We start from the raw sequence: 14,693 nt of genomic DNA on the forward strand, positions 1-14,693 counted from the left end.
TGCGGATTGGTGGATACTGACAAAGGACTATATATTGAAAATGTCTGTTTTCAAATGTTGGGTTGATGGATCAATATCCTGATCTGTTTGGGTGTTTGTTATAGTCCTACACTGCTACTGGAGAATGTTACAAGAGTGCTGTTTGAACTAGGAGTGGTGGAAAGCTGTGAAGAGGTGTATCAGTTTAAACATAGCTCCTTTAAGACATTTGACACATGAGCCAGCAGTGTGTAGAATTACATGGTAGGAGGCAGGAGCCTTCAAGGAGCAGGTGTAAGATTGGTGTTATTTTGTGGATGACTGAACATTGTGCACATTACCAGGTGACAGTGTACGATGTGTAACATATGATTTGCACTGCAGTGGACCAGTGTGGGATTTGGTAATGGCATTACTGTATGATTTAATCCCCTTGACTCTTAATCCTGAAAGTCTGGACTTCCCCCGTATCCTTGAACTCTTGGAACTCAAGGCAGGTTCCCACTATGGCAGGTGAGATATAAGTAAGGGCTTTCTATTTGAACAATTGACTTTCTGTCTAATCAAGTGAGGAAAGAAAATATTGAAAAGTGCCTTACTTTGTTTATGTAAGTTTTATAGATAAAGTTGTCATTCAGTAGCACATCTTCAAATTGTTAACATTTATTAGGTGATATAAAATTCTTTATGGTTTCCCTGTTTTTTTTTAGAAGAGGTACATCCATACACATTGTGAAATGCTCTATATAATCAGATTTTTCAGTTTGAATTATATTAGTTGCCTGTATGAACATTGAAAATCCAAACATTATGCACAATCACAGGAATCTATTTTCACATTGACACATTTGATTCTCATTATGTGAATCAGTACTCCTGTTTTTTTTTTTTAATCTGATGGTTGGAGATTTAGATTGCAAATAATGTCTCCATCCATTTCTCAAAATTAATTCAACATATCACAAATCATGGTTTGCAGATGCTGGAATGCACATTTCAATGTTCTCTGGTAAAACGTTTCTAAATGTTACATTAGATGAGGTCCTTAGCTTTTTTGGACACCCAAAACTGAGTACAGGAATCAGCCTGTAGATTGCGGTGCAGCCTATGAAAGCTGTTTTTCTACCCCCTCCTTTTATATCAAGTGATTGGCTCACTGGCATAACAATAAGCAAGATATTTGAATGCAAATTACTGAGAATACTGAACAATCAGGAAATTCTTTCTATTTTTTCTGAGTCTGGAGCAGGCAGTGTAAAGGTTGTTGTTAACACCAACAGCTTGTCAATTATTCCTCACCTCAGTGTTATTAGCTACTCAGAAAGAGCTGTCAAGTGGTAAACATCACAGATAGAGTCCTGACCAAAGTCATTATGCTGCTGGCATGTTTTTTTCTGTTTAGAATAGTTTGAAAACTGTTTTCCAACTTTTAAGTTATGGCTAGAGATGCACCGATCGATCGGCCGGTGACCGGAATCGGCCGGTTTTCAGCTGATCGGCCATGACTGGTGACCGGCCGATCAGTCTCATATATCCGATTCTGTGCCGGTCAAATTTAAGACAACGGTAAAAACTCCGCTGTAATTAAGCAATATTACACGAGAGGGTGCCAATAATGACGGTAAAGCACACCCTCGAGTGTAATATTGCGATTATACAACAGTAAACAAAATAAAAGATATAAACAAAATGTATTCATATTGTGGGGCAATTCGCTCTCAAAATAAAAAACTTTTTGCTAGTGTTATCTCCGTTTCCCTGGAAATACATGGGGTCTGACTAATAACTGGAAAACAATCAGTCACGTCAGTAGACTCCTATGTAATGGAACCTAGTTTACTACTCCAGCAAGTAGGCGGAGCCTTAGTAACGACCTAGCAACAGAGACGATTTCTAGTCCCTGTTGAGTCAGCCAGCCAACTTGAGCTAATGCTTTCTAGAGATCGCGGGATTTCCCAAACTGAATAAATACCACACATATAAACACAAAACTGCCTTGCCAGCTCAATCTTGTTGTAACTAAGATATCTGCTGAAAAAAATAATTTTTCCATGGACAGATTTAGCTACTATGTCCGTGAACTTCACATGTATTTTTAAGCTAGTAGCGCCGTGTCACCGACTCACCGGCACAGCTGATGGAGGATGCAGAGCGTCTGGTAACATCAAGGCTGAACAGAGTTAGCGTAGCGTTATATTTAAATATATTGTATGATATTATGGCGGAGTAATATTTAGTGATGAGCACGGCTAGGTGTGCTGTCATGCTGATTTGATCACGTTCTAAATGTCTAGTTGACCAATCAGATTGCTTGGTCGGAACTACCTGTTGTATAATAGTCCATAATAGTAATAGTCCGTGTGTTGTTATATAGATCTGTTGCACCTGTTTTCTTTCGGGAAAGTATAAAGTGGGATATCATTTTCATTTGGATTTTATTTGTTCAAAAAAGCTCTGTCCAGTAACCTGGAGCACTTTTTTATTTTGAGATTTGTTTGAGTGAGAGTGAGAGAAGGTCCTGTAACCTGGTGCAGTTTTGGAGAAAATGTAAGTTATTAATAGTCAATGTTTTATTATGAACATACAATTGAATTTTAATTTTCCATTAAAGAAAAGTTACAAAAATGTTTGTGTGTGCTGTCAATTATAGTTCTTATAAAGAAAATCGGAATCGGCCAAAATCGGAATCGGCAGGTCAGACTTTTAAAAAATCGGAAATCGGAATTGGCCAAGAAAATTGCAATCGGTGCATCTCTAGTTATGGCATTTAAAATTAATATTGAACATTCCCATGACAACTTTATAACGCAGCCAATCACTAACAGGGGTGTTGTCTAAATTATTCTCTCGAGTATAAATAAAGGTTGAATGAATGCATGTCTTGAAAGGGTCTGGCCACAAGGGATTTGGGGGTAGAATCCTTTGCTGGTTTTATTAACAGAGGCAGACGTTGGCCCTCACAATTGGCAACTGGTTTCCTGTGTTCTTTGATGATTATTATTTACCTCACCAGCCAAAAAAGAAGAAAGAGAGGCAATTCAAGCACACAGAGTCATCTGGCTTTTCTGAGAGTTGTGCAGCAGTTGGAGGGGTTACATCAATATTGAAGTTTTCTGCTGTATATACTAGATGCAACTTACAAAGGAACAATTGTGATGAAGAAATACCCAGAAAATCGGTCATGGGTAATGAAAATACTCCTGCTGCTTCAGTCAGAATGATACAGGGATGTTGGCACAGCGGTGCACTTTTCATTCATGCACCCAAGCAACGCAGACACACAGTAGAAACAGCTAATCCATATCTATCCTGTACTTTCAACAGTTTTGGTCCTCTTGGGGAGATCGAGTGCCCAGAGCCATTTGGTTTCCGCTGTGTTGAAGCCAGTGCTAGCATAGCTGGGGTCCTTTCTCTTTCTTCTTTGTCAGAGAGACTATTTTAAGTAAAGAGAGAATATTGCTGTTGTTCCGCCTGTCCTGCAGCACTTGTGCTATAAAGGCTCATTTAGTGGTATATCTCTGTAATCAAGCCACCACTGCCAGTTAGCAATTACCCTGGCTGCCCGGGCTAATACAGTGAGTGGGTTCTAGAGCGATGGCCTGGACCCCGCTGTGATTCCTGCATTATTTCCTCCCAGACTCAGTAACTGCTATAAGTGGCATATATACCAGTTAAGATGGCTTTGACAAGTGATGATAAGAGTCATGCAGCACTAACATCAGTATGTACTGCACATTGTGAGCAGATTATTTTATGTAATGAGTTTCTTTATTTGAAAGTACTTGTGTGTTTATACATTTTATCATCCTTTTGGAAACAGTGTTTTGGGGATGGTGTAGAGCAGACAGATTGTGTGGAGCTTTCTACCTCTTTTTTTTCTAACTTTTGTAAGAGGATATGGCTTGTTTTGTCATTCAACTGAGCCATACAGCCAAGTGTATGCAGCCAAGTGATAAGATCAGGCAACTTTTGTCAGAATGTCACTGTAAAGACAGATTGAACATGCCCGAGTATTTTTTTTTTCTTTTTATGCTATCTTTTTTCATGGAATTGCTAGGAATATACAGTATGTGCTGTTGTAAGACTTTGACAGTTCTATGTTCAAAGTTACGCGAAGGCTTGAATGACTTCATCATTTACCTGTCCATGTGAGACTTGTGTAGCTGAGTGCAATTTCTCTCAGAAATTTCTCTCAGAAAAGTCTTTCCAACATCAGTTGGCACTTCATTTTTTGTGCAAGTAAGGTGTGAGTCTGTAAGTGTGTGTGCGCATGCACCTGTGTCGGAATGTATGTGATATCTAAGAGTATAGATGTGTGAGCACGTGCATGGGTGTTCATTTTTATGTGAAGGGTGCTGGATTTCGAGATTTCAAAAGCTGTCAGATCCATCTCCCTCAAACCTTGAAAAAGTTCCTTCCCCCAGCAACTCTGTGGACCCTTTTTCTAAGGCATTGGAAGTCAGCAACTGGGATGTCAATAGTGTGGCACTAAAAGAGAATGTTGTAACCTGACATGACAACACATGATGAGAAATCAATAGCTGCATCTCCCCACATCCTCTGAAAAGAAAGGATGTGGGGAGAGAAAAAGAAAGGGGTTGGGTGTGGGGGTGGGGGGTTGAGGGGGGGAGAGTGATGTCAGTTCATTTTTAATGTGAAGAGGATTCATGTGGGCCTTGACAGGCATCGACTGTTAGTACCATTAGGCCAGACGACAGTTGAATACAGACAGTGCTTGGACACACACACTGTATAATAATTTAAGATATACATTATAAGTATGGTAAAAGGTAAAAAATAATTTTACCATTGGGTTGTTTGGAACTAAATTCCAATTGTCTGGATCAATCATATTTTCCCTTTTGAGTAATGTTGGTAATCGATTTGAAATTGCTTTGACCAATTCTCAGAGGGTTATTCCGATGACTGATTTAGTATTTAATTAGTAATAATTGTTAAAATATGATACTATTCCTGTCCACTTTGACACATCCTGTGGTGATGCATGAATAAAATGGTTACAAAACAATATGACTGAATTTGCTAGAAGAAATTGAAGCTCCAGTTTCATTTAGTGGTGAGACTATTATGTAAAATAATCACATAAACATGTTAAAATCAAAAGAAATGCACTTAACATGGGTGGTTGTCTAGTAGGCTAATATATTGTTGTTGTTGTTGTAAATTATAGATTACTCTACTTGTATCCAGTCAAAGATGGAATGAGTACTGAGATATTTTACTCAAGTAAAAGCATTACTAATTCAATACAGGAGTGTCTAACTAAATGGATATTCAAGCATTTAAAGTAAGAGTAGGGGGAAATATTAAAAGTAGCAACAGTACTGACTTTAAAGATCTACCCAAGCACAGTAATTATAGTAGTTGCAATTACTTACTTTTTACCTCTGTATTTAATAGATTAAAAAACAGTTTATTGTCTTTTTTTATTGGTTTATTGATATCGTATCTGAATTATTACTGTTTGTGTCAGTCTATTACAACATGTATTAGCATTCCATGATACATTTTTTAGTTACCCACTTCTAGGCTGCTACAAACACAAAAAATTGCAACATATCTATTGATACACATCAGGTATATCTATAGATGGGTTGACACGTGGTAAATTTTAGGTGGAAAGGTTTTTGTCACCCTTGGCAATTGCCTCTCCTGCCTGCCTGCAAGTACATCTGTGGCCACAGTATGTATTTACACTGTGAGAGTGGGATGAGTCCTGCTGCGGTCTTTCCTGAACTACAGTTGTGTATCCTTGGTGGAGGCAACATGCACCCCAGACTCAACCGTGAATCAAGCTATTGGCTCCCCTCAGTTAATACCGGGAAGGAGTGTATTACGAATTCTAATGGGCCTCAACTGCTATTGGAATGGGTAAATGTGAGGATCTATTCGCCTGGCTTTGGGGCCGAATTGCTAAAAAGGGCATGTTTATTTTCTTCCCCTCTCTTCAGTGTGCTCGTTCTGTTCTCCATCCCTAGCGCGTTGTCTATCGATTTTCTCCAGCCCCCTCTATCAGTCAGGCTTTAATAAGACAACACATGTCGCCTTTAAAAGAAACGTATTAGAATGTTAATGGATCATTCCACAGGCCTGTTTGCCTCTCTGTGTGGCTGTGTGTGTGTGTGTGTGTGTGTGTGTGTGTGTGTGTGTGTTTGCGTACGTGCACGTCACCACAATTTCATTAAAACAGAACAAGACAACATTCATCTTAATGGTTTTAGGGAATAAGGGGGAGGGGGGGGGTGTGAAAATATGGCAGTAGAGGGATGAAGGGATAAGGATGGAGAGAGTGGTAGAAGGTGGAGAAGAAACCTCCTAGTGCAGAGTGGATTCATCTGCTGTCTTATTGCTCCTGCAGGGACCAATTTATCTTCATTTAGCTTTTTGGCACCAACCCCAATCCAGACCAACCGCCTCAGAAAAGCACATGCACTCAACATGGCTTTCTAGCCCATATGACTTGTATCTGGGGTTCGACCGGGTTTGTGAAGGCCAATTCCGATTTTTCTTTGGACTAAAATTGTAAATATAATTCAAGCACTCTTATTCAATCTGCCATCTTGTACTGTGAAAGAGGACCACAATGGAAATAAGCCCTCGGGCTTTTTTGTGTATTTTAATCCTCGACAATTTTAAAAAATCTTATATGGGGACTGTTATCATGATTAGTCTATCATGTATGTTTTTCAATTTTTGTCAAATAAATCTGTCTATCTATCTGTCTATCTATACCAAAAAAGTATTCAGTGTTTCCACCAGAATTGTACTCTTAGCCAAGTGGAAAAGCCTCTGAAACAGCATTTAGACCATCATGGGGCACTAAAACTCTCTGTTGCAAACCCATACAAATGAAATCCTTTTAGGTGAGTTAGCAGCTCCTTATGGCAGAGTAGGGGTAGGGGACACACTGGGATTCATTCCATCTGTAAATATAAAAAAATAATTCACAAAAATAATGATTGAACAACTAAATGAATAATAATAATTGATTACATTTATATAGCGCTTTTCTAAGTACTCAAAGCGCTTCACATATCGGGCGGGGGGGGGAACTCAACTCATCCACCACCGATGTGAATGAATTAGATAATGCAAAGAAAATGACATTTTATTACAGGTGTACAGGCAACAATGTAGCAGTGGCAGGGAGGAACCTCCATCATATCGGACGACATGACTGGCCGATATCTGATTATTTAATTTAAAGCATACTAATTCAGTTAAATATTACTCAAGACCAAATACGTGTACTTTGAAAATTACTAAATTTAAAGTACAGGAGTGTCTCGTCAAATGGTTATTCAAATATTTAAAGTAAGAGTAGGGGGAAATAATTAAAACTAGTACTGACTTTAAGGAACTACTCAAGCACAGTAATTATAGTAGTTGTAACTACTTGCTTTCCACCTCTGTATTCAATAGATTAAAAACCACAGTTTATTGTATTGTTATATTGTCTGATTCATTACTGCTTATGCCAGTTTATTGCAACATGTCTTATTGTTCCATGATACATTTTTTAGGTGCCCACTTCCAGGCTGCTTCCCCCACCGCATCTTTATTGAGCTTTTGCTCAGACCACAAATGCCCTCTTCATTCAGCAGGGTATAAATTAACATTGATTTTAGATATTGTCTTACTGTAGCATCATGGCCTTGGTGCCAAATAACTAGCAATAACCTTCACAGTATGAGTGGGTGGGGAAGCGGGAAAGTGGTGAGGGCGACAAATAAAGACAGAGAGAAAGAGAGAGCGAGAATAGAGAGAGAGCTGCGTTTCTCTGCCAGTGTACCTCTTCATTACACATAATTGCTAATAAAAAACATCTTTTTGTCACTTCATCTGGGAGGTATTTCCAAATATCCAAGATGCACACTGCCATACTGTTATTATTTATCTTAATGACACAAGGAACATCTTTGCTAATCTCTCTCTCTCTCTCTCTCATCTCTCTCTCTCTTCTCAACCTGTTGACGCCTTGTGTTGGAGTTGTCATGCTGTGTTATACTTAGCCATTATGTTGCACTGCACTGAAAAAGTATCACTGTACTGTCCACTCACAAAATATCAGTCACTGTTGCCAGTATAGCTATCCAAGTGTTCCATCTCTCTCTCTCTCTCTCTCTCTCCCTGTCTCTCTCTCTTTCTGCTTGTCTCTCTCCCCCCTCTACCATATGTATCTGAGAATCACCTGCTGCATGGTGCTAAATTCGCCGTATGGAGCTCAGCGGTCTGATGCTTGTTAATTGTTTTTGCTGGTAGAAAGCGAGAAAGGGAGGAGGGGCGGAGTGGGAGAGTTGGGGAAGGGGAGGGAGACGGATGTCAGAAATCAGAGCCACCCCTGCTGCCATGTCTGGATGCAGCAGTGGCTGCGCAATGAAAAGAGAGAGAGGGTAGAGTTCTGTCTTTTCTGGCTGTGTTGTGCTGCGCAGTCTGGTCTAGGTGCGCTACTGACAGCCCAAGATGATGGATAGAGCTGTGTATCGCACATAACATCAATTCTGTCCTGCTTTCCCTTTCATTCCGTGTCTCGCTCCCTCATCACTCCTCCCTTCTTCTCTGTCTCTTTCTCTGTCTCTCTCTCTCTCTTTCTCCCCCCCCCCCTCTCTCTCTCTCTCGCCGCTGCTCCAGGTCCCTTGCCGGTCCCTCTCTCCCATATTAGTTTTCCAAAAGGCATCTGTAATGCTGTCTGAGAGCGCACTGTGAGGCAGCAAGAAAGCGAGGGGAGTGGATCGCTATCTTACAGACAAGCTTTTCCGCGTGGCAGGCGAGGTGTGAGCCGGGGAACTGGACCTGGACTGTGGCGTTCCGTGGAGGAGGTGGGAGAGGAGGGGGAGGAGGAGGAGGAGAAGGAGGGATGACTGAGGGGCAAGCTGGACAGATGGAGGACAGGACCCAACACCTGGGACACTGCAGGGTGGACATCAAGGAGCTGAGTGCCAACCCAGGAGGACTGACTGCTGCTGGTGAGCTGTCTGTCTGTCTCCTCTGCCTTACTTCCATCTATATTTCTTCCCTTTCTCGTCCTTTCCTCTTTCATTTTATCTTCACAAGATTACTTGCGTTCTTCTAATGACCTGTCTCATACATTCGCTCCTTTCTACCCTGTAACACTGTGTGCAATTAGAATTGATTGTCAATAGTAAGTATACTGCCATTTCTGTGCAAGCATGTCCCAGTGATGTCTAGTTTTTGTAGACTTTTCTCTATTTCTGTTTGCATGTGGTTCAGTGGTTCTTTATACAGTATACAGAGAGAGAGAGAGAGAGAGAGAGAGAGATGGAACACTTGGATTGCTATGCTGGCAACAGGGAGAGCGAAGGGTGGGGGTACCAAGGGGTGAAGGAAATGCTCATTTAAATGCACGGATGAATGAATACCCAAGTGAATGAATGAATTCAATTTAGTTTAATATTGTATTATCCGGATAACCCATCTCTTAGGGCCAGATTATTGTAATTATTAGTACAGAACATTAATTATACATGCCATCATAATTTAGTGTTTCCAGGTGTTTGCTGAAAATTATATGATGTACAAAAAGCAAGGATGAGCAAGGATGTCAAACTGCAAACTGATGCAGGAGTTCTAATGTAAGAACAGTTTGGGATTAATAACAAATGGGTCCACAAATTATTCTGGAGAAATGATTTCAGAAGTCCTTAGCTGCCTTACTGTGTGTTTCCAAAGAAGTCTTAGGTCCTTGTAATGTCAGCATGGTTGAATGATATGTCATAGGTTAGTAACCTAAGAACATGGTAAATTGTCAGATAAGTCTGCATAGCTTAGCTTTCAGTTTTGGGTTACAAGAAAATTGAATTAAAAAATGGTTTCTCAGAGAAAAAATCTGAAAAACACTATTTGACTTGTGTTTGTGTGTGCACATTCTTGTGTGTTTGTGCCTGTGTGTGTGTGTGTGTGCTTGTGTTTGCCTTTTGACTGCAGTCATATTCCATACAGCCTGAAAGTGTTGTCACTAATGAGCGCTGGCAGAGGCAAACTAGATGTCTCAGTGCCCATCACAACAGGAGAATGCTAATGAGATTAGCCATATCAGTGATGCCACAAAGCCTGCTCTCCAAGTTTAATACCTTTGCTTACCAAAAGGACAGACACTGCATGCAGTGCCGCTAAGCATTTGAATTGGCATGCAAGCTTACAACCATCATCTTCCCCATGTGGATAAGTAAATGGAGTTGTACAAAGAGGAATGAAGACACATTTCATGACGCCTTTCCTCCTTCCTCTAACCACACAGACACACACAGAACCATGCACAGTTATGCACACACACACACACACACACACACACACACACAGAAATATGAAGCATGCACACACGCACGTACACATGCACATGAACATACACATGCACAGACATGAGCATGCATGTACAGGCAGGTGTGCATGCACAAACACACGCACACACACACCCCCTCACACATTTGGCCTGATCGCGAACCCTCGATATGTGTTATCTTCAGTCATAGTCTGGAGATGACATCTGACAGGTGTGGGAGTATAACGGTAATGACAAACACCTCACTGTACCTCCGCTTTGTTTTCCCTAAGCATCCTGGGAGACAAAAGGGAAGAACAAAGCACATAATTACCATGTTTGGTACAAAAGACAAGTTGACAACCCCACATTATCGGTTGCAAGGTGAAGTTGTTTATCTCCTCTTTTTGACAGAAGAGAAAAGTGGGGCCATACTGGATACTCCTCAGTACTTAAATGGGTAGCGTTGAATTGGCATTTTACAAACATCTTATCATAAGTGGTCAAATTATCCATTATTTTCATTATTTTTTATTCATACCAGCATGCGAGTGAGATTTCCATGCAAGCTGTGGCATAATTGGTAGAGCTTTCTATTGCACAATTCTTGACATAACAAAACTATTGTGAGACTTCTCACTCCGTTCCCGTTAACCCTGTGTGCTCCGTCTCCCGTCTATGCGGCAGTCAAGACCTCCTCAGCACACCCAACTGATTCACAACACTTCATTAAATGCTGGCAACAAAACCATCTGTCCCCTTTCAATCTCCCGGGGCAGTAATGTGACGATAACTCACTCTCCCATTCAGCACCACTTATCCTAATGGGAGGCCCGTTTGTGCAAACATCAATCGAGTTAGAGGTATGTTAGCCTGTACTGCTGGGGCTGATGATTGAATCGTCAGAAAGGAAGTGCAGGTGTTGTTTAGTCAATTTGAACTGGAGGATAGGGAGGAAGCGAAGGTGGTGAGATTGGACAAAAAGACTGAAGAAAACAAAGTGAGAAAAAGCAGTGAGTGAGGGCGAGGGCGGGGGGTGAGATGGCGAGAGACGGTCTTCTTTTTTTTTTTTTTTTTTCAAAATATCAAATCCCATGGTGAGCCAGCCACAGAAGTGAATTATTAATAATATCCTCTCATAGTCCAAGGTAAATAATATTCAAAAAAATAAACAGGATCATTTCCCAGGCCCACACTCTTAAAGGTAATATCTATTCATGAAGAGGATAAACAGGAGTGATTAGCATGCGTACTACACCCACTGTGCGGGGGTTTGTCAAAGCTCTTTTTGGAAATTGCTTGATTTTCTCAGTTCAGCTAGTAGTATATGATGGGGGCAGGAGCAGCGACGGGCTGAATTTTGGAGCTTTTTCACAATTATTTTTGTGGAGTCAGGAATAAGCAGCAATCCCTTGTGAAATCTCTACCCGCAGTCCCCATATTTCCCTCCTCCATCCCCCTTTTCACAATATCTGCTGTGAGCTACTATGTGGCTCTCACATTGCAAAGTGGTTGAGGAGGCAGGGCAAAGAGAAGGGAAGAGGGTTAAATGATCATCTGCAAGACAGACAATCCAAGTCCCCGTACATTAATTAACATTGTCATCCCAGAGAAATCACCTAGTCTGCCCACTTCCTAATAAATTACCCTCTCCTTCTATCCCTTCATCGCTCCTTTGTCCCCATTGATACCACCCGCAGACAGAGGTGTGATAGATTGGAGGTGCAGTGGGGCTGTGCTGTTATTTCTAGAGCCAGATGAAACTGCAGCATTGCGGGCGGGCACACCTCATTTGCTTTGGGCCCCTCTGGGGGTTACATCTGCATGTGCCGCCTGCCTGCCTGCCTGCCTGCCTGCCTGCCGCCTGCTGCCTTGCTGAGCTGAGCTTATTACCATACTCATAATGCCAGCGGATATCGATTATAAATACCACACCTGTGCCACTTTTCTACACGTACTTATCTATGCATTGGAGTCGGATCACCTGTGAGCTTCATAAGCTAAAGGAGATGTGATTGAGATGGATTGTACAGGTGGTTGACCTCTTCCCACATAATGGGTAATTATTGTAATTAGAGCTTCCGCATTTGTTTCGGTCAGCCTCATTCTCCCAAGGGGTTAATGAGATGCAGTGTATTCAGTGCTTGTAGACAACAACACTGTCACAGTGTACGTAACAGGTGTTCTGCATTGTCCAGGTGTACCCATAATTTGTCCATGATTTTAATAATTGCGGATATTGAGAGTCATTGGGAAAATGGCCAAATAACACTTTGCTTAGTATTTGCCAAAAAAAAAAAAAAGATTGTCTCAATGACTTTCAACAAGCGCACTATTGCATAGATAATATGGTGAACAATACTTTCCTGAGCTATACTGGAAGCATTGTTAATTTAACAACTGTCCACGTGCAGTTAGTTTTGTTATCTGTATCCAAAAATGCAACACAACTAGTTTTGCCTGTCTCTCGATCAAAGTATCTTGCATGATATTCCTGTAAATAAGTGACACTCAGGTCACTACCCGTATCCTAAAATTCACACCTTTTTGCTCCAAGAATCCCACTTTTGATTCCAAAATCAAACCATCATTAAAGCATTTCTAGTTGCTTTGCTATATGTGCAATGTCTCACAATAGGCCTCCCCATCTCATATCAGACCTAGACTTATCTATTTATTTATTTCTACAATGACAGACACACTCTCCACTACTCTTTCTCTAGATGAGTTGGTGTGTGGCACAGACGGAGTCCTCCAAAGTAACTGGGCTGTTCAAGTGACAGTCCCTTAAGATAACGTGGCACCAGAGACAGGACCCAACAGCTGGCACTGTCTCAGCCCACCTAGCTAAAGGGCTCTCGGTTGCCACTACCAAACGTGTCATCCAGGCTTATTAAAGTTTCATCAGCACTCACGGGGAAGCCATGGTGACAACACGAAGAGACATGACCCCTGAGGAAGGGGATGATGATGAGAGGAATGTGAAAACCAGATAGGGAGACTGGGAGTTCATATACATACTTAATTGGCCTGTGCAAGTGTGTGTGTTTTCTCAAACCCACGTGCTTCAGCATAATATGTATGTACTTAATTAATTACACATTTACTGTACTTGTGTGCCCAATAGACTTTGAGACATTGCACTGAGTTTGTGTAAGTCTGTTTATTCAAACGTTGCCCAGCTTGACAAGTGACTACAACTTCAGTTGATAATAAACTCTCAAGAGGGCATTGGGTAATGCTAATGATTTGCATGATTTAATGTGTTTGTTTCTCATTAGCAATCCCAAAATCCACCCTAAACATAATTCATAGTATTCCTATGATCTTGGACAGTTCAACAACTCTCTGCCAAAGATGGAAACAAGAGGACAAAGACAAATCTATGATGTCATTAAGGAACACTTTCACTGCCAATAAATGGAGACTAACTCAGGACACTGACTGATTACCCATGGGGATTTTTCAGTCATAAGGATACATTTACTGATTCTGAACAATTAGCATGCCTATAGTATGAAACTCATATGGGTATAAATCTTGAATGAAGGTTGTTTTGTTTTGTTTTTTTGAGTCCACAAACCCAGTCTTCTATTCTTTGTCAATGGAACATCCCAGGAAACATTATTTATCATCAATATTTATATATTTATATATTTATTTATCAATAGTGAACATTTATCATGTTCACTATTATTGATTAAACTATACAAGGTAAGAGAATAAGGTAGATTCTGTCAGGAGGTGGCTTTTCCTGTTAAAGCTGCCAAGGAAGTGTAGTGACTGAAGTAATTATAAAACATTAGTAAATCATTTCAAATCTGTGCGAAGGATCCTCATTATGTAAAATGACTATTACCTAAAGTCGTGTGGAGAACCATACATCAGTAAGCATCAAGTAGCCATGGCCCATTAGTGGGGTTGATGAGCCTTGGAGAGCCCAATTGTGTCCAAGCACCACGGGAAGAAGAGAATGCCCACCCCGAAGTTTAGGGCCCTCTACCCTTTGCTCCGTCAGGCAGGTGCTTCGTCTGTATGGCATTATGTGTGGTTGTGTGTGGTTTTAGAAAGGTGATGGGGGAGAGATAGCGTGGTGACAGATGGTACAAGCAGCCAGTCCTCTACTCATCATTATGGCATAAACACTCAAGGGCAATGGATACCCATGAACTCTTGTTCTGACACACACTGCAGTTGGATACATAGATTGCAGTCCGTTTGCATAATCTGAAGCGAGCAGGTCCATCAATCACTGTGGCATTTTGGGAGCCCATTATGTGCCCAGTGTGTTAAGATACTATCTCTAAAGACATATTTTGTTGATTAGAAGAGCTTCTGCCTGCACACTTAATGCCACATTGGATAAAATGGATAGACTTCTGTGCGCAACCCCTATTTTCTGTTATTACCATTA

General features: G+C 40.9%; 1 pseudogene; it reads left to right on the forward strand.

Moving 5' to 3' along the window:
* Positions 1–8,881: 8,881 nt before the first annotated feature.
* LOC139645745 (type II inositol 3,4-bisphosphate 4-phosphatase-like) overlaps positions 8,882–14,693 on the forward strand; it is a 113,108-nt pseudogene continuing 107,296 nt past the window's right edge.

This window comes from Centroberyx affinis, unplaced genomic scaffold, assembly GCF_046629955.1.
Source record: "Centroberyx affinis isolate AG114_WGS23_722 - 3 ecotype Tasmania unplaced genomic scaffold, CSIRO-AGI_Caff_v1 ptg000898l_1, whole genome shotgun sequence".
NCBI classification, from domain to species: Eukaryota; Metazoa; Chordata; class Actinopteri; order Beryciformes; family Berycidae; genus Centroberyx; species Centroberyx affinis.